The following is a 22,619-nucleotide window of genomic DNA, read 5'->3' on the forward strand; positions in this document are numbered from 1 at the left end:
CTTTAGATTGCAGGTTCAGTGGATGCTTAGATCTGTAAAGTTTAAAAGCTCTTTTTTTTCAGCCTCCACTCCTCCAGCTAATTGCTTTTTCAAGTTCAATGGCAGCGGAAGACGGACTTCCTGTTTCCACGTCTCTCCGCTCTCAGCCAAGTTCAACCAAGTTCAGATCTTTTAATTTAAAGTCTCTAATTTCAAGTGATTCAGTCTTTACTCACGAGTAAGTTGGTTTTCGTTCCGAATCCGAATTTGACAGGAAAAGGGATCAGCGCTCACCGGCAGCAGCGGCGCGGCTTCGCTCCGCAGACTGTGAAACGGCTCACAGCGCCGCAACCCCCCTCCACGCTCCGGAGCCCCTTACGGGGTTCCTTTGACGTTTGGAGGGTCGCTTTAGGCGCCCACCGAGCCTCAAGACCACAGGCTCTTGCCGCCTGTGGTTTTCCGAAGTGGGTCTCCGCTTCGCCGTAGCGGACGACCCGATGTCTGTGGAACCTCCTCTCCCGTTCAGAAGAGGACCGCCATTGCCGTTCGCGCCGCCCCCGGAAGTCCCCAGCTTCTCGGCCTTTTGGCTAAGATCAAGTGTAGCAAAGTTCAACTCAAGGCAGTTTCATGTTCTAAATCCACTCCTGAAGCCTGACTGAAATGAATCTAGAAAACCATGCTGCCCCCACTCTCTCACGCCCCTTTCAGTGGAAGGGGATACCGGCCACCGTGTTACCAGGGACTTCAGCCTTGCTGTCATTTTAAGCATGTCCCTAGCAGCTTAACTCCAAAATACTTAGGTTGCCCAGAAAAGTATGTAAAGCAAAAGCTTAGACATACAGGGTAAGGAAGTTGTAGTTTGGGTTTGTTGAACTCTACCGATATTAATTGGTGAAAGGAAGTCTTGTAGCAGCACAATGGGTCAGTGCATCTGACTGCTAACCAGAAGGTTGCTGGTTCCAGCCCAACCCTGGGACGGCTGTGGTCAGGATGCTTGCACTGCAGAGGGTTGGACTAGATGATCCTCAGGGTCCCTTCCAACTCTACAGTTTCATGATTCTATGATTCTGAGTTAGATGTAAGAGCATGAAACCTCCAGTTCATGCAGGTACCCTCCAACCAAGCCATGATAGGGCGGAGGATGCATCTAAGGCAGGGGACAACAAACTTTTCCAGCAGGGGGCCGGTCCATTGTCCCTCAGACCTTGTGGGGGGCCAGACTATATTTTGAAAAAAATAATGAACTAATTCCTATGCCCCACAAATAACCCAGAGGTGCAATTTAAATAAAAGCACACATTCTACTCATGTAAAAACACGCTGATTCCCGGACCGTCTGCGGGCTGGATTGAGAAGGCGATTGAGCCGGATCAGGCCCCCGGGCCTTAGTTTGCCTACCCATGATCTAAGGCATTGCAAACCATAGGTAAATGTATGCATTTTTCACCCATTAGCATCCATTAAGAAGAGCTTCCATCCAGAAATATGCTCACAGAACTTTTCTTAATAATAATAAAAAAATTTATTTATACCCCACCCTCCCCGGCCAGAGCTGGGCTCAGGGTGGCTAACACCAGTACAATTACAGTAAAAACATAATGGGGGGGGGGGGAACCAATTTAAATTACAGGTTAAAATGCAATTTAAAATGCAGCCTTATTTTAAAAGTACCCCATAGATCAAAACCATAAGGGGAGGGAAACCTAAGGGTCAGACTGAGTCCAAACCAAAGGCCAGGCGGAACAGCTCTGTCTTGCAGGCCCAGCGGAAAGATGTCAAGTCCCGCAGGGCCCTAGTGTCTTGTGACAGAGCGTTCCACCAAGTCGGGGCCAGTGCTGAAAAGGCCCTGGCCCTAGCTGAGACCAATCTAACCTCCTTGAGGCTCGGGACCTCCAAAGTGTTGTTATTTGTGGACCTTAAGGTCCTCCGCGGGGCATAACAGGAGAGGCGGTCCCGTATGTATGTGGGTCCTAGGCTTCATAGGGCTTTAAAGGTCAAAACCAGCACCTTAAACCTGACCCTGTACTCCACCAGGAGCCAGTGCAGCTGGTATAGCACCGGGTGAATGTGATCTCGCAGCAAGGACCCCGTAAGGAGCCTCGCTGCAGCATTCTGCACCCGCTGGAGTTTCTGGGTCAGCTTCAAGGGCACCCCCACGTAGTTACAATAATCAAGCCACATACCTTTGCACACACCACCCAGGAAAACTTGGATCCCACTGGAATTGCTGGTACCCCTTGCTCTCTCTGTTCTGGGAAACTGCTCCCTCATGCAGCTGGCTCTGTTGTCCATTTCTAAAGCCAAGTGTACAGTCCTAGCCTGATTAGCCTAGCCTGGCTTCTGAAGACCCCAACACCATATGGCCCACTAACCCATAACCCACTGCTATAGGGGGCAACCCTATCCCACTCCAGGTTCATTGGCTCATTCCCCCAGGCACACAATTAAAATTGCCAAGAAATACGGAGGCAAAACTTGGTAAGTGCAAAATCCATTTAAGGCCGAAACATGATTTTAGAATGTTGTATTATTTTATTGTTGTTAGCCGCCCTGAGCCCGGCTTCGGCTGGGGAGGGCGGGATATAAATAAAAATGTATTATTATTTATTATGATTATGATTAACCCATACAGATGTGGATCTATAGGAGTTTCTTCCTGGCAGACTTCAGACTGAAGGTACTGGAACCCCTCTCAGCTTTTAGTTGCCGGAGACCTCACGCTCCCATCTAAATTTCCAGCACCTAAGTCCCACTGTACAGCCTGAGAAAATTCAGTCGCTAAATAGAAAGCACTGCTCCAAGTCAGAGGTCTGCCTCGTTCAGTCTGTCCCGCCCTACCTTGTGTCGAAGGGAGAGCTCTCAGCAGGCCTGCTTGGCTCCTCAGGTGCCGGGCCACGCTCACCTGTCAAAGCAGCACATCTCTTTTCGGAAGCTGTCACTGGAGGTTCTCATAGGTCTTGCAGAACTCAACCGTTCCTTGCTATCTGGATCCTGCTCCCTAGACCCAGACTTCTCTTGCTCAGGGACCAGCGCCAGGTGATTCCTGCACTCACGGAACCCCTCTCGGCACCTGCGACGCTCTTTTCCTAGCAAGTAAAGGACAGCTTCACAAAATAAGTTTCAAAGCACTGTCAACCCACTAGGGTGGCTTAAAAAGAAAGAAAGAGAACTCTGTGTTGTTTTTTTAAAAATACGCAATCGCTAATATGTCACATTTTATACAGTTATTCCTTTTATGCCAGCTGTATAGCTCTTGCTACCTTCAATAGAGCTGTAAAAACTCTGTTAAAATTTCCGATCCAAAGTCGTAACGGACATATAATATATATTTTTAAAATCTCTTATTTCGGCACCTGTTAAACTTTATAGTATTGCGAGCCACTATTGTAGCCTGCTTTCTCCTCACTTACCACCATATTTTAGATATTTTACAGCCATAAAATGAGAGGCCAAAGGCTTGAGTTCATTCCGTCCTCCCAACGTGGCTACACTGAATGCCGCAAATGTGGTCGCTAGGTGGTATATGAGGGCTTTTTTCTTATTTTTTCTTATTGTTTGTGTCTCACGTGTAGGCTGCTTATTCTAACATTTGTTGTGTTTACTAATCCGCTGTGCGTTTCTTCTTTCTGTTTATATGTGTGCATTCTCATATGATCATTTGAGTCAGTTATTATTTATGTTTTGTTTAAAAGAGAAGGTAGATGCATTTTGCAACTTCCACAGTCAACCTTGTTTCTTCTCTGTGCCTCGTGGTGATTGACATCTCCTTTAATGGACAACTCCTTTCATCCTTTAAAAGTCAAGGAGCAATTGCATAAAAAACTGGAGCATGGAGGCTTCTGAATGTACCGTATTTTTCGCTCTATAAGACGCACCAGACCATAAGACGCACCTAGTTTTTGGAGGAGGAAAACAAGAAAAAAAATATTCTGAATCCCAGAAGCCAGAACAGCAAGAGGGATTGCTGCAAAGCAATCCCTCTTGCTGTTTTGGCATCAGTGATAGCTGCGCAGCCTGCGTTCGCTCCATAAGACACACACACACATTTCCCCTTACTTTTTCCCTCCTAAAAAGTGTGCCTTATAGAGCGAAAAATACAGTAGTTTATCTGATTCTAACTAACTCCCAGAACTATGCAACCTTGAGAATGCTGGCAATCAGTTTGATTCTGGAATAAGTGGTACTACAAGTGGAGGGTCCATATCTCTCCCCCCCCCCCGAACATCTTGCTGAGCTTTGGAGACATTAAGATCTGAAATGAGCCGGGAGCCTCCTCCTATTTTAGAAGCTTGGGAGAAGTGTGGTGTTTCATTACTCACTGCGAGATCAGCTGTGGCAGCTGCTGCAGCAGCCAGTACTGCTTCTGGTGGCAAGGCTGATGAGTCTCCTGTCATGTTTGTGGCTGCAGCATCTGCTGGAGGGTCTGGGTGGTTTGTTCTACTGAAATGATGAACGTTGCAAGTATCATCGACTCTGCAGCACAGCCAAATTGCTGCAGTTTCTACCCCTCGTTCCCTCCTTGCTGGCTGCCTCTCTTTCTGAAATGGGGCTGAGATCAGGAAGCAGTGTTGGTTCAGCTGCCCTCTGCAAGCCCAGGCATTGGCACTTTCCCCCCAGCCAGAATATACCCTGTGCATCTCAGTGATATACAGTGAAGGATCATTCACCCTTGGTGAGCTGGTGACAGGATGTAAAGCTCTGGACGGGATCCTCTGTACTTCTTTGTCCTCTGCACAGTGTGAGGTGATCAATCATATTTGCTTCAAAGATCGAGCAGTTCTGTTCCTTAGGCTCAGATTTAGCTTGTAGGGCATTGCTTCCTCCTTAGAAAGCCCGTGTCTGGCCATGAAAGAGAACTGGGATTCAGCATGGCTACTTACGTGTCGCTGAAAAGAAGGAAAAAGAGGACTCAGATTTGTACGAGGTTTGCATGTGCTAATTTATATGTATTGATACAAAATTGGAAACAATAGCTATCATAGAGCTGAAATAATACATCTCATCATAGTGGAGAAAACGTTGACAAGGTAGCCTGTAGTCCTGCTCAGCCTGCTGATGAGGTCCTAATTATTGATGGGCAACTCTCTAAATTATCTCTGTAAACAGGCTTTGGACCAGACCACGCTTCAAATAGAGAACTTCTACTTAAAAATGAGGGTTGCCCTCTGACAGGCCATTGAATAGAGGACTGACTCCGGTTTGTTGTGGGTTTTTTATTTATTTTGTTTTTGTATTCTGCATCATGAACAGCCAGAATAGTGGAGCCAAGGTTTTGGAGCTGCCCTCCTGACAACTGATTTTGGATGAGGATTGGGCAGGGTGCTGGCAAGGCCAGAGTTGCATGAGCCCACTGTCAGGAGCACTGGATTGGCTCTGCCAGTGCACCCATGTAGTCCTAAACCATAGCTGTCAACCGTCCCTTATTTGGCGGGAAACTCCCTTATTCCAGTGCCATTTCCCGCTGCTGTCCCTTATTGATGATATCCCTTAAATTTCCCTGGTTTCAAAGGAAGCAGCTCCTCTCCCTCCCTCCCTGCCGGCCAGGGAGGAGGGAGGCTCCAACTGTGTTGCTTGGCTGTGCTGCTCACCCAATAAGGAGTCTAAGAATGACTGGGGGGTGGAGCTTGCATGCCTTGTGCCGATCAAATCGGCCGCATTGCCTGGGGACTCGCCTTTGCTCAGCACTTCCCAGCGGAGAGGTGACGGTGGTTTTCCTTGCTGCATCCCCTTTGCTGGGTAGCTGCGCTGTGGGAACCACCGCTTGAGGCTTCCTGTGGCTGCTGGCTGGGCTTTCTGCCTTTGGCTCAGAGGGGCTCAGAAGTTGAACATACCTGTGTTTGGAAAATCCCTTATTTTGGCTGCTGATCCCTTATTTTCAAATCTGTAAGTTGATAGCTATGTCCTAAACTCACCTCCACCCTGCCTTGCCCTTGGACCACTCTGGTAAGCAGCAGCAGCAATACCACTGTCAGGAGGGTGACCCCAAACCCATGGCTCACCTTGCCGGCTACTCTTGTTGTGCATGCGGGTTCTGGGTCTATATGTTCCAGATGCTGCCTATTATTGTGCTCCCTGTGTCATTCCTTGCTCGGGTGGTGCAATTTCATAGCTCTTTGGAGGACCACATTTTATCCAGATTGCAGCTGGGGAGGGAAGTTTTAGCTATGCAATGGTCCTAGTGAGAATCAAGGCCCCTGCCCCTGTAATTCATTACAGGAAAAGCGAGAAAATGCAACCTCAAATTTCTTTGTTTAGGTTCTTGTTGAAACTGCCATGCCGTTAAACGTCATAGGAAGGAGATATAAGGGGTGCAAGCCTTTGGAGCTTCCTGTTTTCGCAGAAGATTTAAATATCTTAAATACAGAAAAGGCTCCGCTGAGCAAAAATAGCAAGTTGTTGACACGTTACGAAAACAGAAATGGAAGGGAGCTTGGCATGCTGGTGGAAGGCATTGAGATTTAATAGTACATTTGTATCATTTATCCCAGTGGGGAAACAACACAGGATGTTGCCTTATAAATTTTTACTACTCCGTAATAAAATGTAACAGTAATAAATGGTGTCTAAGCAAATAAGGTAGCTGCATCTGGACCACATCCAAATCATCTTCATTACTTGGGTTGCTTCTGTTTAAGTTACTTATTATTTGAATGGCTAGAAGCGGCGTCAGAATTCCTAGCCTCACAGAGAAATATGTAGGCAAAGGTTTATTCCACATGGTCTGTCTTCACTGATGTGCTAATATGCAAAACTGGAAAAGAACCATCAGAGGAGGAATCGTGATCCTCTCAACAACAGCAGCACAGAAAGTGATATTTCCTGAACTGCAGAAGATACACAAGTAGTAACTGGGAGACAATAGGATCGTGGAGTTAGAAAGGATCTTGTTGAAGGTCATGGAGTCTTAACTCCCTGCCAATGTCAAACTCCTCCATAGGATCCCGGGAGGAATTCAGTGTAGTGCAAGCATTTCTGTTTGCCTGATGGAATGATCTGGCCAGCATGACTAAGCCGCTTCTGGCAAACCAGAGCAGCGCACGAAAATGCTGTTTACCTTCCCGCCAGAGCGGTACCTATTTATCTACTTGCACTTTGACGTGCTTTCGAACTGCTAGGTGGGCAGGAGCAGGGACCAAGCAACGGGAGCTCATCCCGTCGCGGGGATTTGAACCGCCGACCTTCTGATCGGCAAGCCCTAGGCTCTGTGGTTTAACCCACAGCACCACCCGCGTCCCTATTTATTTGTATACCACCATATAACTGTATATCTCAGGGTAGTTCAGAACATAAAATCACATAGGTTTCCCACATCAGGGCCACTTGGTTGAATATGGCCCCCTGATTGGTATACAAACTTCATACCTTCAGGTATGAAGTTCTTTCTCATGATTAATCTAAACTCTTCCCCGCCCCCCATATAATTTGAAGCTATTAGTTCAGGACCTACTACCTGGAACAATAGAAAACAGATTTGCTCCACCATCTATGTAACAGCACTTTAGATATTTGAAGATGAGCAACATATTGTCCCATGGGCATCTCTTCTCTGTGTTACATGTACTCAGCTCCTTCAACCTTTCCTCATAGAACTTGGGTCTCCAGGCTCCTCCCCATCTTTGCCACCCTCCTCTGGACGTACTCCAGTTTGTTTATATGCTTCTTAAACTGGATTGCCCAGAACTAGACACAGTACTCCAGTTGAGGTCTGTAAGAGAGGAAGGAGTTAAGTCAGGGGCAAAACTAGGCTTTATTTCACCCGGGTGAAAGACCCAGTTTGGCAAAAAACCAACAACACAACAACAACCAAAACCAACAAACACAGGTTCGAAGCCTTAATGTGGCCCCTCTGGAGGCTTCTCCTGGGGCAAAAAGCCTGGCTAGCCCCCCTCTAGCTATGACTCTGTTTTAGTTCACCAATTCCCACCTCTTAGGCCACCCCATCAGCTCCTTTCCACTATGCTACCTCCTCTACTTCTAAAATACCCTTGGACTGCTGAGGTCATCTTGTCTGCTCCCAGGAAGAACTTGCTTCTGATCCCACCTACTGAGAGGGATGTTATAAGTAGGCTAGCCTACTACACCCAGCCCAGCTCATCCATTTTCCTTTTACCACCAAGCTTGCTTCATCTTCAAGATGGAAAGATCAATATAAAGCAAAAAACAAACAAAGAAACAAAACCATTTTATTTAGCTGATCCTAGAACATAAGAAGAACTTGCTGAATTAGAGCAGTGGTCCATCCAGTCCAGCATACTGTTCTCATAGTGGCCAGCCAAATTTCCCCACCCCCATTGTTCAACCTGAGGGCCAGCTCTGAGGGCCAGCTTTAGATGTTTTATGTTTTATCGTGTTTTTAATATTTTATTGGGAGCCACCCAGAGTGGCTGGGGAAACCCAGCCAGATGGGCGAGGTATAAATTTATTATTATCATTATCATTATTATTATTATTATTATTAGCCCCAAGACAGAACCTGATCTCTCCTCTTCTTCTGTTCCAGAAACTGGAATTCAGAAATGTATTTCCTCCGGCAGTGGAGATAAAACATAACCACCATGGCTCATGGTGTTGGTAGCCTTGTCCTCAATTAATTTATCTAATCTTCCTTTAAAACCCTCCCAAGTTGGTGGCCGTCTCTACTTCCTTTGGGAGCAAGTTCCATAATTTAACTTGTGCTCTGTGAAGAAGTACTTTTCTTTTATCTGAATCTTCTGAGAGCCAGTGTGGTGTAGTGGTTAAGAGCGGTCGACTCGTAAACTGGTGAACTGGGTTCGCTTCCCTGCTCCTCCACCTGCAGCTGCTGGGTGACCTTGGGCTAGTCACAGCTCTCTGAAGTCTCTCAGCCCCACTCACCTCACAGAGTGTTTGTTGTGGGGGAGGAAGGGAAAGGAGATTGTTAGCCGCTTTGAGACTCCTTCGGGTAGTGATAAAGTGGGATATCAAATCCAAACTCTTCTTCTTCTCTTCTTCTGACATTCCATTTCATCGGGTGTCCCCAAATTCTACTGTTATGAGAGAGGGAGAAAAGGTTTTATCCATCCCGCTTGTTCCACACTGCGCAGAATTTTAATTTTATACACCTCTGTCACGTCTTCTGTTACTCACCTTTAATCTAAACTAAAAAGCTGCAAATGTCTTAACCTTTCCACACTGGGGAGTTGCTCCACCCCCTTGATCATCCTCATTGCCCTTTTCGGCTCCATGGTGTCCCATTTTGACGTGAGGCTCACAGATTCATATAATGGCATTCTGATATTAGCCGCTTTGTTCCTTCTCAGTTCCTTCCCTAACAATTCCTAGCGCGGAATTCGCCTTTTTCACAGCTGCTGCACACTGGCTTGACATCTTCCTTGAGCTATCTGCTATGACCCCAAGGTTTCCTTCCCGGTTAGCCACTGCCAGTTCAGGCCCTGTGAGTCTATATATTTATAACCCGAGAAACGTATAACTCAGAGATAAATAGAAAATGCACACATCTGAAGATAACCACAAGAATAAATTCTACCTCCTCTCCCGAGGTTAGAAATGTCTGTGTTGCGACAAAGAAGAAAGGTTAAGACGTGAAGCTTCGAAGACTATCAGACTGGATTAAACTTACCTCCTTTATCTTTCCAACATGCCCAGAATTATGTCGTCTCTTAAATTCTATGTCTGACAGTGCAGCGCCTCTCCATACCCCAACCCTGGCCAGATCCAACCTCATGCTTGCTTTTAGAAGTCAACTGATACTACAAGCATCATTGTTATCTAGTAGCAAGGAAGAAGTGATGCATACCTGATTTCCTCTCCCCTCCTTTCTCTCTCTTACACACACACACACACACACACACACACCCTCTGCCCTCCCCACCTTCATGTACATACATAGCAGATTTATCCAGCCATTTCTCTGACAAATTAGATCTTTGGAATGGGCAGCAAGCAAGCGCTGACTCTCGTGTAAACATGGTGTTAACAAACACACCACGCTGGGCGGCACCCTCACCCCAAATCCAGGCTAGTCCCTTTAGGGACAAGCAAGCAAGTCACTGCCACCAGCACATGGCAGGCAACAGGCAAAGCAACGAACCCCCCCCCCCATAGGCAATGAAATTGCAAGGCTGGCCCATGTCCCTTCCACCTTGACTGACATGAAGGAAAGCCCTGTTATTGGAGAAAGCAAGGAAGTTGCCCACCGCGGCACATGGCTGGAAGGCAGTGAAGTCCGGGGGCCTTCCTTCTTTCTCTCACACCTTTAAAAAATAAAATAAAATTATTATCCCATACTGGGGACAAAGGAAGTGCCACAAGGCTAGCAGGTGGCAACATCAGGGGTCCCTTTACCTTTACCTTTATCCCCAATCTCTATATCCCCAATCTCTATGTGGGCTGAAGGAAACTCCTGCAGCCAGCTCCACCTGGCTGATGGGCAGCATGGCACCGAGCCACTCCTTCCTTCCTTCCTTCCTTCCTTCCTTCCTTCCTTCCTTCCTTCCCCACCCTCACTCACCAGATTGGGAAGTTCCAGGGAGAGGTAGATTCTCCCCCCCCCCCACTTGATATCACATTGCTCCAGGAAAAAGTGGGCAGTGGGGTGCACCATCAGGAAAAAAACACTTCATCATGCCAGCTGCCAAGTGAACCTCAGTTTGCTACAATCACAATCCCACGCAGCACAAAGGCACAAAAAGGGTTTTAGGGAATATTTTGGACCTCATAGCCAGTGTGGTGTAGTGGTGAAGAGCGGTGGACTCGTAATCTGGTGAACCGGGTTCGCTTCCCTGCTCTTCCACATGCAGCTGCTGGGTGACCTTGGGCCAGTCACACTTCTCTGAAGTCTCTCAGCCCCACTCACCTCACAGAGGAAGGGAAAGGAGAATGTGAGCCACTTTGAGACTCCTTCGGGTAGTGATAAAGCGGGATATCAAATCCAAACACCTCATCCTTCCCCTCCCCCCTTTTAAAATGAATTTTGCATTTAGTTTTTCTTTTAGTTTCTCTCTGTGCTAGCCTCACAACACGGCTCCAAAAATTCTAGGAAGCAATTTTTGCAATTATGAACATGGGCAAGAATATTGTGTCCTTCAGAAGGCAGGCACAGTCAAGGATTAAGGATGAGCTTACCTTGAAGACAAGTCTATCCATGCTCCCTTTTAAGACCAACCCCCCCCCCCCATGCAACTAAAAGCAGCGACTTGGCTATCCTCAGTTTCCCAGTGATGTTTTCTTTCAATCTGGGACAGAATGCCCCCATGGGAACTATGCTTCCCCATAAGGTAATGTCATCCCCATGGACTCTCTTGGGTGTGTGAAAAGATTGCTGCCCGCATTGGCCAATTTGGCTTTCAGCACCTGTGCTCCATGGAAGTGAATTATCCCTGCTCGTATTCTGAGATACTCCTGGTTTTCCAGGATAGTGCAAAACAAAAGAAACAGAGCCAAGAGACGCTCCGTGGACAATTACGAGGAATGCCATTCAACAGGAATCAGTGACCAAGTTGTCTTACACAAGTAGATTTGTGCTTACTGCAAGGCTGTGCATGTACAGCAGAGTTCTTTTAAGAAATAAATCTCCCAGCGCAAATGTCTCTGTTTTGCAAAATTGCAGTTCGGATTCTTTTCAATAAAATGCAATTTGCTCTGTGGACCCGAGGAGAAATTTGCTCTAAAAAAAATTTCCTTAACAAATTTATTTTAAATTACAGCAAAATATATTTTACATTGCCTCTGACAGAAGTAAATTTGTTTTGAGATGAACCCAAAGGGCTTGCTGTCAGAACAAGCTTTTAAGCTCTTTGTACATCCACAAAGCAAATCTGAAAGCAGTTAAGCCTTTGAGGAAGGAAGAGATGGAAGTAGAGCACGAATCGCTGAGGGCAAAGTGGCCTTGGAAGAGTTCCAAGTAATTCTAGGGTTAGGGAAATGAGCTGTTGTTTTCTTGTAACACAGAAGTGTTGAAAGGAGGACAGGCAATCCATCTACCCCTGATTCATTATCAGCTAACACCATGCAAAGCCTAGATTGGGAGCCTAGCTGCTTTCTTCAGACGCATATACCCAATCAACCGGTTTCTCTCCCTCTGCCTCCTTCCCCGCCACCCCGCAAGTAGTTGCACGAAGCTATGCAAAAATCCTCTGCCTCTGTGCTGCTAAATGTCAAGCCTTTTTATTGTGCTGCCGCAATAAACCATTTTAGACAGTTATGTGGCATCATGTACACTACTGTGATACATGGCCATAATGGTAGACGCTAATGTTTTTATAATGGTCAGTTGATATAATCCATATCCTGAGATGCAGGCAGTTGTTTGTAACTCTTGCTGGAGGTTAAGTTGCTGGGGCTTTTAATATTTTATGATCTGAAAATTTTCACAAAGGCTAAAAGCTTTCGTTATGCACCTCCGTGCAGATCTTCCTCCTTCCTTTCTGAAATGCGCTCTGGATATGGAACGGAATCTCGTAAAATTCTGAATGAAAATGGGGATTTAGTCCACTGGGACAAAAAATTTGAAAATACCACAAATAAGGCGCTCTGGCCTGGTTCATATATGTGTGTAAGCCTTTTAGCAGAGGCGGGTTTAGGGGAGCGCACTGGGCGTGGAGCCTTGAGCGAGCTGCAGAGGGTGCCACAACTAGGTTGGTTGAGGTTGAAATAATCTTTATTTGCATCAGCCACTAGCCGTAGCAATAAAATAAAATAGAATGTACTGAAGACAGAGGTAAAAACAACTATAGAAAATACATTTGGGGGGGGGTTCATCAGTAATCAAATAACATACCATATTTTTCGCTCTATAAGACGCACCAGACCACAAGACGCACCTAGTTTTTGGAGGAGGAAAACAAGAAAAAAAATATTCTGAATCTCAGAAGCCAGAACAGCAAGAGGGGTCGCTGCGCAGCGAAAGCAGCAATCCCTCTTGCTGTTCTGGCTTCTGGGATAGCTGCGCAGCCTGCATTCGCTCCATAAGACGCACACACATTCCCCCTTACTTTTTAGGAGGGAAAAAGTGAGTCTTATAGAGCAAAAAATACAGTATATTATTCCAATTGCCCTTGCTGAAAACCTTGCTGTTTTTGCTGTCACCTGATCATCTTGATCTGCTCAAAGAAAGGACACAGTAGCAATGGTTGAGCGACCCGGAATGGACAATAATAGAGGGATAATCACCTCACTCCTCAAATCTTCAGAAAGAGTGCAGGCCAGAGGCACATGAGCCGCTGACTCAATGCTGCCATCTCCACAGGGACATAACCGTTTTCCCGGAGGAATTTTTTGAAATTGACCCTCAAGTACAGCCGAAGGCAGTATATTCAATCTTGTGAGAGTGAAAGCACACCTGTATTTTGGAATGGTTAAATTTTGCAAATAGGGTGCCAAAGCGTCAAAATGACTAGGTGGGAAATAATCATACCATGGACAAAATTTCCTTATTGTGGCCAAGTTATTCTGTCGCTCGATATCATATAGGCGCTGTCTAATTAAACTATTTGCTTTACTGAAGCCCAGTGTTAATAACTGTTGTGGTGATTAACCAGAAAAGTAAAGCTTTTGGTTGACCATTTTAGTCCAAGTGCTCTCATGACGATCTTGCGATACTAAGGGCAGTAGACCAGTGCCACAACTGTGATGTAGAATAGAAGGTGAGAGGTTTGTGTGCGAGCCAGATTTTGGCATTGTGCAGGACACTGCTAGAATTTAAGTTCCCAAGGCCCGCCACCGCTCATGGGCTGTACTGGGCTGCTGTGACCCATCAAGGAACTCTTCCACCCTCCCAAAGGGACTGTTGACAACAGAGAGCAGCACCCAGGAATGCATTTTCCATCCCGCTCGAACCCAGTAGGAAAGCTAATGCTCACGAAACTCCCATTGTCATGCCTCAATTATTCGCATTAAACCTTTGCATATAGTATGATTGCGCATGATACAGTTGGCCCAGCTGTTTTGCAGACAAGCATGAAAAGACTGCTCTATACTTTGTGATAATTTCTTGGAGACTAGCGCGTGTAAGCATAATTATTTCTTCTCTCTTTCCCCCTCAGAAATGCTGAATTCGGTAATCTGCAGAAAAGATATATGGATTTTTAGCAGCTGAAGAACAAATTCAGGTAATTACAGCATTTATTCTAGCTGGATTTAACTGCTGCGAAATAGTTTTGGAAAGCCATGAACTTAATCGTATCGCACTACCTATACTGATTTTATAGTTTTCATCTTGTACATCCAACCATAATTCTTTTCAATGCTTTTTGCTTACATATTGGGAGATACCTGGAAAAGTCTGCATTTTTGTACTGTATACAAACAGCACTTTGGCAATGTTACAATAGGGACTTGGTGGGGGGGATGACTCAAAGGCTTCCCAGAAAAGGTGAGTTTTGGGGAGGGTCTTCAAGGGCATAAGAGAGGTGGTTGCACAGAGGCACGCTTGGAGGCAGTTCCAGGCATCATGGGCAGCCAAAGGGAAATAGGCGGAGCTTTTTCAGGGATCAGGAGACCTTTGGGTGACTGCAAGTGATTTTGTTGTTGCTGTTGTTTAGTCGTTTAGTGGTGTCCGCCTCTTCGTGACCCCCTGGACCAGAGCACGCCAGGTACTCCTGTCTTTCACTGCCTCCTGCAGTTTGGTCAAACTCATGCTGGTAGCCTCGAGAACACTGACCCACCATCTCGTCCTCTGTCGTCCCCTTCTCCTTGTGCCCTCCATCTTTCCCAACATCGGGGTCTTTTCCAGGGAGTCTTCTCTTCTCATGAGGTGGCCAAAGTCTTGGAGTCTCAGCTTCAGGATCTGTCCTTCCAGTGAGCACTCAGGGCTGGTTTCCTTAAGAATGGAGAGGTTTGATCTTCTTGCAGTCCAAGAAAACTCCATGGACAAATACAACTGCAAGTGACAGAGCTGGCCATAGAATCATAGAACTGCAGAGTTGGAAGTCACCTAGTCCAACCCCCTGCAAGGCAGGAATCTTTCGTCCAACGTGGGGCTTGAACCCACCACCCGGAGATCTAGGGGTCTCATGCTGTACTGATTGAGCTATCTGTATGATTCAGGAAATGAGAGCAGAGAGGTAAGTGCTGTGGCTGGTTTCTGGATGCAGAGATGACTATTCCTGGAGAGGCAGGGGAAGACAATGAGTAGGAAGGAGATAAGGAGAGAGGGAGGTGCCAAAGTCCTGGAATAGGAATCTCAGGCAGAATCGGAGGACAAGCAGTCAGGGCACACACAGGGCTAGCTTTCTTCTAAGCAGCCTCATCACACTGCTGCTTCGTATTCAGCTTAGTATCAATGAAGACACCTCAGTTTTACCCGTGGACCGCCATCTGTCCAGATTTTAATTTGCTCTGAACTAATTTTAAGATGTATTTTAATTAATTGACTGCCTGTTTTTATGTTCTTATGTTCTTTGTATACTGTGTTAGTTTTATGATGTTAGCCGCCCTGAGCCTGGCTCCGGCCTGGGAAGGCGGGGTACAAATATTATTATTATTAGTAGTAGTAGTATTATTTACACACTCACTGCTGCCAAACCACATCTTAGGATGTGGGCAACTCAGCAGGATTTCAGAATCAGATTTTAAGGTTTATATGGATGTGGGTGGTTCTTCAGGGAACCTTGCACTAATCTGTGCTGGGTCTCATAGGTAATCACCAGGACTTTGAGTTGGGCCCAGACATGCACTTGTCACCAGATGCAGGTGAGAGAGAGAGAGAGAAAGTCACTTTTTGTACCATTAGAGTGTGTTATAGTTGCCTAGCCTGGGTGTCATCAGTGCATCTCCAGACAAGGTCACAGATTGTGTAGCAACCTAAGGTGGTATAAAGCACCTCTGGACACCTGGTTCCCCCCCTCGTTCCCCTTATCTCTCTTGCCCTGACCTAGCCACTGTGATCCACGCGACGGTCACCTCCAGGCTTGACTATTGTAACTCGCTCTACGTGGGGCTGCCCTTGAGACTGACCCAGAAACTCCAGCGGGTGCAGAATGCCGCGGCGAGACTCCTTATGGGGTCTTCGCTGCGAGATCATATTCATCCAGTACTATACCAGCTGCACTGGCTCCCGGTGGAGTACAGGATCAGGTTTAAGGTGCTGGTTTTAACCTTTAAAGCCCTATGCGGCCTAGGACCCTCGTACCTACGGGACCGCCTCTCCTGGTATGCCCCACAGAGAAACTTACGGTCTGCAAATAAAAACATCCTGAAGATCCCAGGCCACAGAGAGGTTAGGCTGGCCTCAGCTAGAGCCAGGGCTTTCTCGGCTGCGGCTCCAATCTGGTGGAACGCTCTGTCCCAAGAGACTAGGGCCCTGTGGGACCTGACATCTTTCCGCAGGGCCTGCAAGACAGAGTTGTTCCACCAGGCCTTTGGTCAGGGCGCAGCCTGACCCCCTCCTCTGGCAGTCTGCACAGAATTTTGCTTAATGGTTGCCATCAATTTGATTTTAATTTGATTTTAATTAATTTTATAATGAATGTTTTTAGAATGTTGGATTATTTTGATTGTTGTTAGCCGCCCTGAGCCCAGCTTCGGCTGGGGAGGGCGGGATATAAATAAAATTCATTATTTATTATTATTATTATTTATTATTTAATTCCCACAACAACCCTGTGAGGTGGCTTTAGGCTGAGAGGCCATGGCTGGCCCAAGGTCACCCAGCGAGCTTCCTGACCAAGTGGGGATTCAGACCCTGGTTTCTCAGATCCTAGTCCAATACTCTAACCACTATGCCATTTTGGCCGCATGCCTAATATCCTGTGATTGACACCTCTGCCCTCCATGAATCTGTCTAATCCTCTTTTAAAACTGTGTAACGTAGTGGCCACCACAGCTTGTGACTATGAATTCCATTTGCTCAGGCTGACATATTTATGCACTTCCTCTCCATCCTTTGGAATCCACGAGATGGTTTAAGAGCCGTATAAAACTGAAGCCATGAAAAGCACCATGAAAACCCTGAAGCTCACTGAACAGCAGCTTTGTGGTTCCAGCTAGCTAAGAGTTGTAAGGATAAAGAGGGCAGGAGGAAGAAGGATGGACCCTGACCACCTTAGATGAAGGATGGGTGGTGGTGATACTTCTACTAGTACTACTGCATCTCCCCCTCCTCCCCCTCAACAACAACAATAACAACAACAACATCCTAATAAAAAGAGCAATGGAGGCAGACCATTACCTATGGTCCCAACCTAGGACAGAAGTGGGATAGATTCTTCGTTGCAATCCAGCGCCCTGCCATACCTGCTTGCAGGTAGCTCAGCATCAGACACAGCACATTCTTACTGAGGCCAAATCTCTCTCTATTTCCTGTTCCGTAAATCAAGACATACTGTGAGTGGAGCACAGCACATTGTCCCCATGGGGCATCCTATATGAACTTGGCAGGCCCTGAAGAGTTGAGCTGGTAGAGTGATCTGGGTCACTTTTGACTACTGCTTATCTGAAGTATAGCTTTAAAATGGGAATGAAAGAACCACACATATTTGGAGCTGTACGGGATCCCATTGACAGGGTGCTTGGTCCGGAAGTTCCAGCTGGTGCAGAATGCCACAACTAGAGTGTTAATAGAGACAGATTATTGCCAGCACACCCCTCTGGTGTTCAAAAGCTTGTCCTGGCTGCCCATATGCTATGAGGCCAGGTTCTAGGTTCTTGCATCAACTTACACGGCTCTTAACAACACTGAGATCCGGGGGGGGGGGTCTCTGTTGGTGGTCCCCCCGGCTCAGACGGATGTCTCGTATCTACGAGAAGCCATGCATTTCGTAGCATGGGCCCAAGCCTGTAGAATTCTCTGCCAACGGAGATTAAGCATGCAAACTCCTTGCTGAACTTCAGGCATATGGAAAATATTTTCTTGTTCCGGTAGGTTTTTGGGGATTTTGTGTTCAGGTTTATGATAGAATTTTATTTTATTTTTCTCTGCATGGTTTATTTTTATGCACACAGCTTAGAAATGCTAATTATGATTTAAGTGGTCTATAAATTCCATGAGTAAACAAATGAAATCCTTTGCTCTGCGTGGTATTAGATCTCTGTTTGAAGCTCTGAAAGTTGTGGCCAATACTGTGCTTAGAAGAACACCAGACACCCATTTTGGGTTTAGAAAATCTCTTTCAAGCATGAGTGAGCATTCCACTTACCTCTCCCTCTCCAGTACCTGAGCTTCTGTTCCTTGAGGGTGGGGTTGGGGAGGAAGATAATCCATCACATTCATGCTTTATATTCTGCCAGTTGTTTATTTCCACCGTTGCAGGTATAGAGAGGTTCCAACCATCCTTTGCGTTTCAATAGCAGAAATTACTTTATTTCGTTTAACTTGTTAATTAACCCTCATGTTCCCTCAAAGTGTGCCCTGTTGAATTGTGTGGCTTAGTTGCAGCACTTGTCTCAATTGTCCTTCAAGAATATTTTGCAAGTTAAATTCCACTTCCAGTTGGAATAATTCATATTTCATTCATCTTTAGCATTGCGTCTTTCATTTGGCCTGCAGTGAAAATAACACATTCCCAAAGCTATCATCTCAAATAGCTTCATGTTATTATAATCCAATTCCCTTCTCTTGCTCTCATATTTAATAATCTAGAGGTAGGAGCTGTTGATACTTCTAAAGGGTTTAAATCTCACTCTAAGCTATATTAAGCTTGACATGATAGTTAATATTTCTGAAAACTTGTAGGGTTTTTATATTCTCTAAGTGCTGCTGTCACACACGGTCTTCCGTGCCATATAGATTTTGATGCAGACAGTTAAATAATTGAAATAGTTACAGAATTCCTGCATCTTCTAGGAAATCTCGCTCATTAACGGAGGGTTTGTTTTAGACTTTTGATAATAGTTTACATTGAAAAATCTAACAATTGAATTGCTTTTCATAATCATTACTTTGAATATAATGATATGCGGTAGCTCTTTTCTTTTTAGAGGAAGCAGTGCAGGTAGATTCTTGACATTTGGCCTCTAGGAAGCTTGATGACAACCGTCTGGTGAAAACAGAGGTGTCTGTTGTGTGTCTATGAACACTGCAGAACTAATAAGCTGTAGATGAATAATTCTACTACAGGCAAATATAATCCCATGCAGAAAGGGAGCCTATCAAAGCCTAGGAACATCCTTGGACCACACTAGATTACCACCCTGCTTGTTTGTGGTCTCAAGCATAAAAAGAGGTGGTAAAAATCTGCCTTGTTTAGACACTGAAGGTTGGAGCCGCATGGGATGCAGGGTTCTATGACACTATGGCCATCATTGGGACAAGCATCCTAGGGAGTTTGAAGAGAAGAGTTTGCATTTGATACCCCGCTTTATCACTACCCGAAGGAGTCTCAAAGCGGCTCACATTCTCCTTTCCCTTCCTCCCCCACAACAAACACTCTGTGAGGTGAGTGGGGCTGAGAGACTTCAGAGAAGTGTGACTAGCCCAAGGTCACCCGACTGCTGCAGGTGGAGGAGCGGGGAAGCGAACCCGGTTCCCCAGATTACGAGTCCACCGCTCTTAACCACTACACCACACTGTCTCTCCTAAGCACAAAGCCCAGCAATACTGCATGAGATCCGTGAAAACAGTGCTCCCTTGCTGTCTCACAGGGTTTCTGGCATGCGCAGAAAGATCAGCCATGCTTGGTCTGTTTTAGCGTGCCAAGAATGCCTTGCAGAGGCCACCCCAGATGCTGTGATCGGCTCTGGAATTTTGGCAGGGAAGGGAGCACAGGGGCCTCCTTCCAACCAAGGAGGTTCCTTGATTTCTGGGTTGATTCAACGTGCAGAGATTGTGAATCGTAGCTTCCCTAGCATGGAATAAGAGAGGGTTGTGATGAAAGTGTGATGCTAAAGAAACACTTTGTTTTCATGCTTGACTCCATAATCGTGAGCAAGATAAGCTGGACAGCAGTGTATCACAGAGAGGATAAACTGGATAAGGGCAAAATAGAAGTACAGTGGCACCTCTGGTTACGAACTTAATTCGTTCCAGAGGTCCGTTCTTAACCTGAAACCATTCTTAACCTGAGGTACCACTTTAGCTAATGGGGCCTACCGCTGCCGCCGCGCCGCCAGTGCGCAATTTCTGTTCTCACCCTGAGGGTAAAGTTCTTAACCCGAGGTACTACTTCCTGGTTAGCGGAGTCTGTAACCCAAAGCGTTTGCAACTCGAGGTACCACTGTATATTTGAAGAATTCCCCTCAAATTGTATTTCAAACTTCTGTTTCTATTTTGCTCCTTTTCAAAACACTGTTTAGAAACGTTCCACATTTTCCATTAAATGTGTGCTGTTCCTGTGCAAATAGGAGGGGCCTCTGGCTGAGTAAAACAAAGTTGAAAAATCATGTTTTGAGGATCATGCCCTATTATATTTTGAGTCCATTGTGGATGGATTTGAATGCGTATAATGCGGAAAGCATGCGGTAGAGAGAACGGTGCCAACCTGTGACATCTGAGAGGAAAGTGAGCTGTTTGGGCTTATTCAGATGTTCTGCAGAACACTTAGCGACTCTGCTGTATGTGACGCCTCCAAGCTTTACAAAATTACTTATTCTTGGCAATGGAAGCAGCTAAACAAATGTAAACAGCAATTTGAGAGCCCAGTCCCCTGGATTAAAATTTCGTAAACACTCCAGCTAATTGCATTCTTGTTCTCAGTGTACTGAAGGCACCATTTAGCCAAAGCATTTGTTTACTGAATTTTGTTTATTTTAATGAACATGAATCTTGTGGCGCTTTGACTGGGGCATGGTAGGATCAGCATGAAATGCAAATCAGAAAGGCTTGTCTAATGCCATAAGTGTTTACATTACAACTAACTCTATTAGTGGAGAACCTTATAAGTTGCTTGCTTATGGAATCCCTGGTGAGAAGTGACTCTTCCACTGATGTGACTGGGAAAATTAATTTTGAAAGTCAATTATTATTTATAGCTCTTTTGTAAACGTAAAGCTGGAGGGAGGGAGAAACCATGTTTTGCACATGTTGCATATGCGGCGTGTGTGTTCCGAGAGCTTCACAAATTGTGTGCTTGATTTTAGTGATTTCAGTTTCAAAAACCAAGATGGCTGGTACTGGCATTAAATGAAAAGTAGAGCTACATTTGGCTGTTTTGTTGGATTGGTTCATATCTTGTCCTTCAACATGTTCTCAGGGTGGCTTAGAGCAATTTTAAATTACAATGAAACAAATCAAAACAAACAGTATATAAAAACTCCACAATATAAAAGGACTATGTTAAAAACTGTCAGCAAAAATATTTGATTTCATACTTTGATTCCAGAAAGAGTCATTGGGAAAAACTTACATGAAAACTGCTCTTTTGGAAGATTTAAACAAAACCGGAGTTTGCAACATCTCCCATCTGCCCTGATTCATTCATTCATTCATTCATTAAATCATTTCCATCTTGCCTTTTGGCCCCAAGGTAGCCCAGAATTGCAAGTGAAAACATAGTGCAATAAAAGCTGTAGGGGAAGAGATGGAATTGCAGGCTTTGATACCAGCTTAGCTGAGAGGACCGCAACTTTTGGTTCCTCCTCTCCTCAAACTAAAAATTAGTGCCTGAGTTTGCTTCCCCCCACATCCCTCCCAGTCCCTTTTCCTTTTGTGTTGTGTCTTGTCTTATATACTGATATTTATAAATCACCCTCAGAACCTTTGTTTGTTAGTTTGTTTTTGCTGAATGGAAAGCTGCATCAAATAAATACAAAATGAAACAGTTTTCTTAAAAAAACAATGAAGTCAGCTAAAGCATGACTCCTAGAAAGCTGGGGAAATAACCCAAATCAGCGCGAAGACTTGATGAAAAGGAACAGAATGCTAAAAAGTCAACAAAGAGAGAGCCAGTCATGGGGCTCCACAGTCTGGTGGGTTCGCATGAGTGAAAAAGCCCCCTCCCATATTCCAGCTGACTGGAGGTTTGATGCTAACAAAATGTGGAGCAGAACGTCAGAAGGACACAGTAGGTGGGATGCTCGTGTCCAGTCGAGTCCAGGCCAATAGCAGCACACAAATCAATTATTTACAAATTTTACATTTTTCATTAAAGAAGATGGGGTTCAATGTTGGCACCTCAAACAGTGGTTTGGCTCTGTTTCAGCTTCCCTGACCCCATTGGTTCATAATGTTACACCTCTTCAGGGACCTCTGCTCCAAACACAAGCAAAGGAACGCTGGATGGAGGCCTCAATTTATGGTCTAGGAGTAGATCAGAGTAGTAGTAGTAGTAGTAATAATAATAATAATAATAATAATAATAATAATAATTTATTACTTATACCCCACCCATCTGGTAGGGTTTCCCCAGCTGCTCTGGGTGGCTTCCAACAAGAGATTAAAAATACATTAAAACATCAGTCATTAAAAACTTCCCTAAACAGGACTGCCTTCAGATGTCTTATAAACGTCAGATAGTTGTTTATTTCCTTGACATATGATGGGAGGGAATTCCACAGGGCGGGCACCACCACTGAGAAGGCCCTCTGCCTGGTTCCCTGTAGCTTTGCTTCTCGCAGTGAAGGAACCGCCAGAAGGCCCTCGGTGCTGGACCTCAGTGTCTGGGCAGAACGATGGGGGTGGAGACGCTCCTTCAGGTATACTGGGCCGAGGCCGTTTAGGGCTTTAAAGGTCAACACCAGTACTTTGAATTGTGCTCGGAAACGTACTGGGAGCCAGTGTAGGTCTTTCA

The 22,619-nt window shown here is 45.5% G+C and overlaps 1 protein-coding gene across 11 annotated transcripts in view; it reads left to right on the top strand.

Moving 5' to 3' along the window:
* Positions 1-22,619, top strand: part of ADGRL3 (adhesion G protein-coupled receptor L3) — a 534,652-nt gene that overhangs the window by 120,106 nt on the left and 391,927 nt on the right. For all 11 annotated transcript variants that reach the window (XM_080987086.1, XM_080987079.1, XM_080987081.1 and 8 more), the window contains exon 2: positions 14,001-14,066. The gene's annotated coding sequence lies outside the window, so the exon portion shown is untranslated. The remainder of the gene's footprint in view (positions 1-14,000; positions 14,067-22,619) is intronic.

This window comes from Podarcis pityusensis, assembly GCF_964106645.2.
Source record: "Podarcis pityusensis genome assembly, chromosome: 17".
Lineage (NCBI taxonomy): Eukaryota > Metazoa > Chordata > Lepidosauria > Squamata > Lacertidae > Podarcis > Podarcis pityusensis.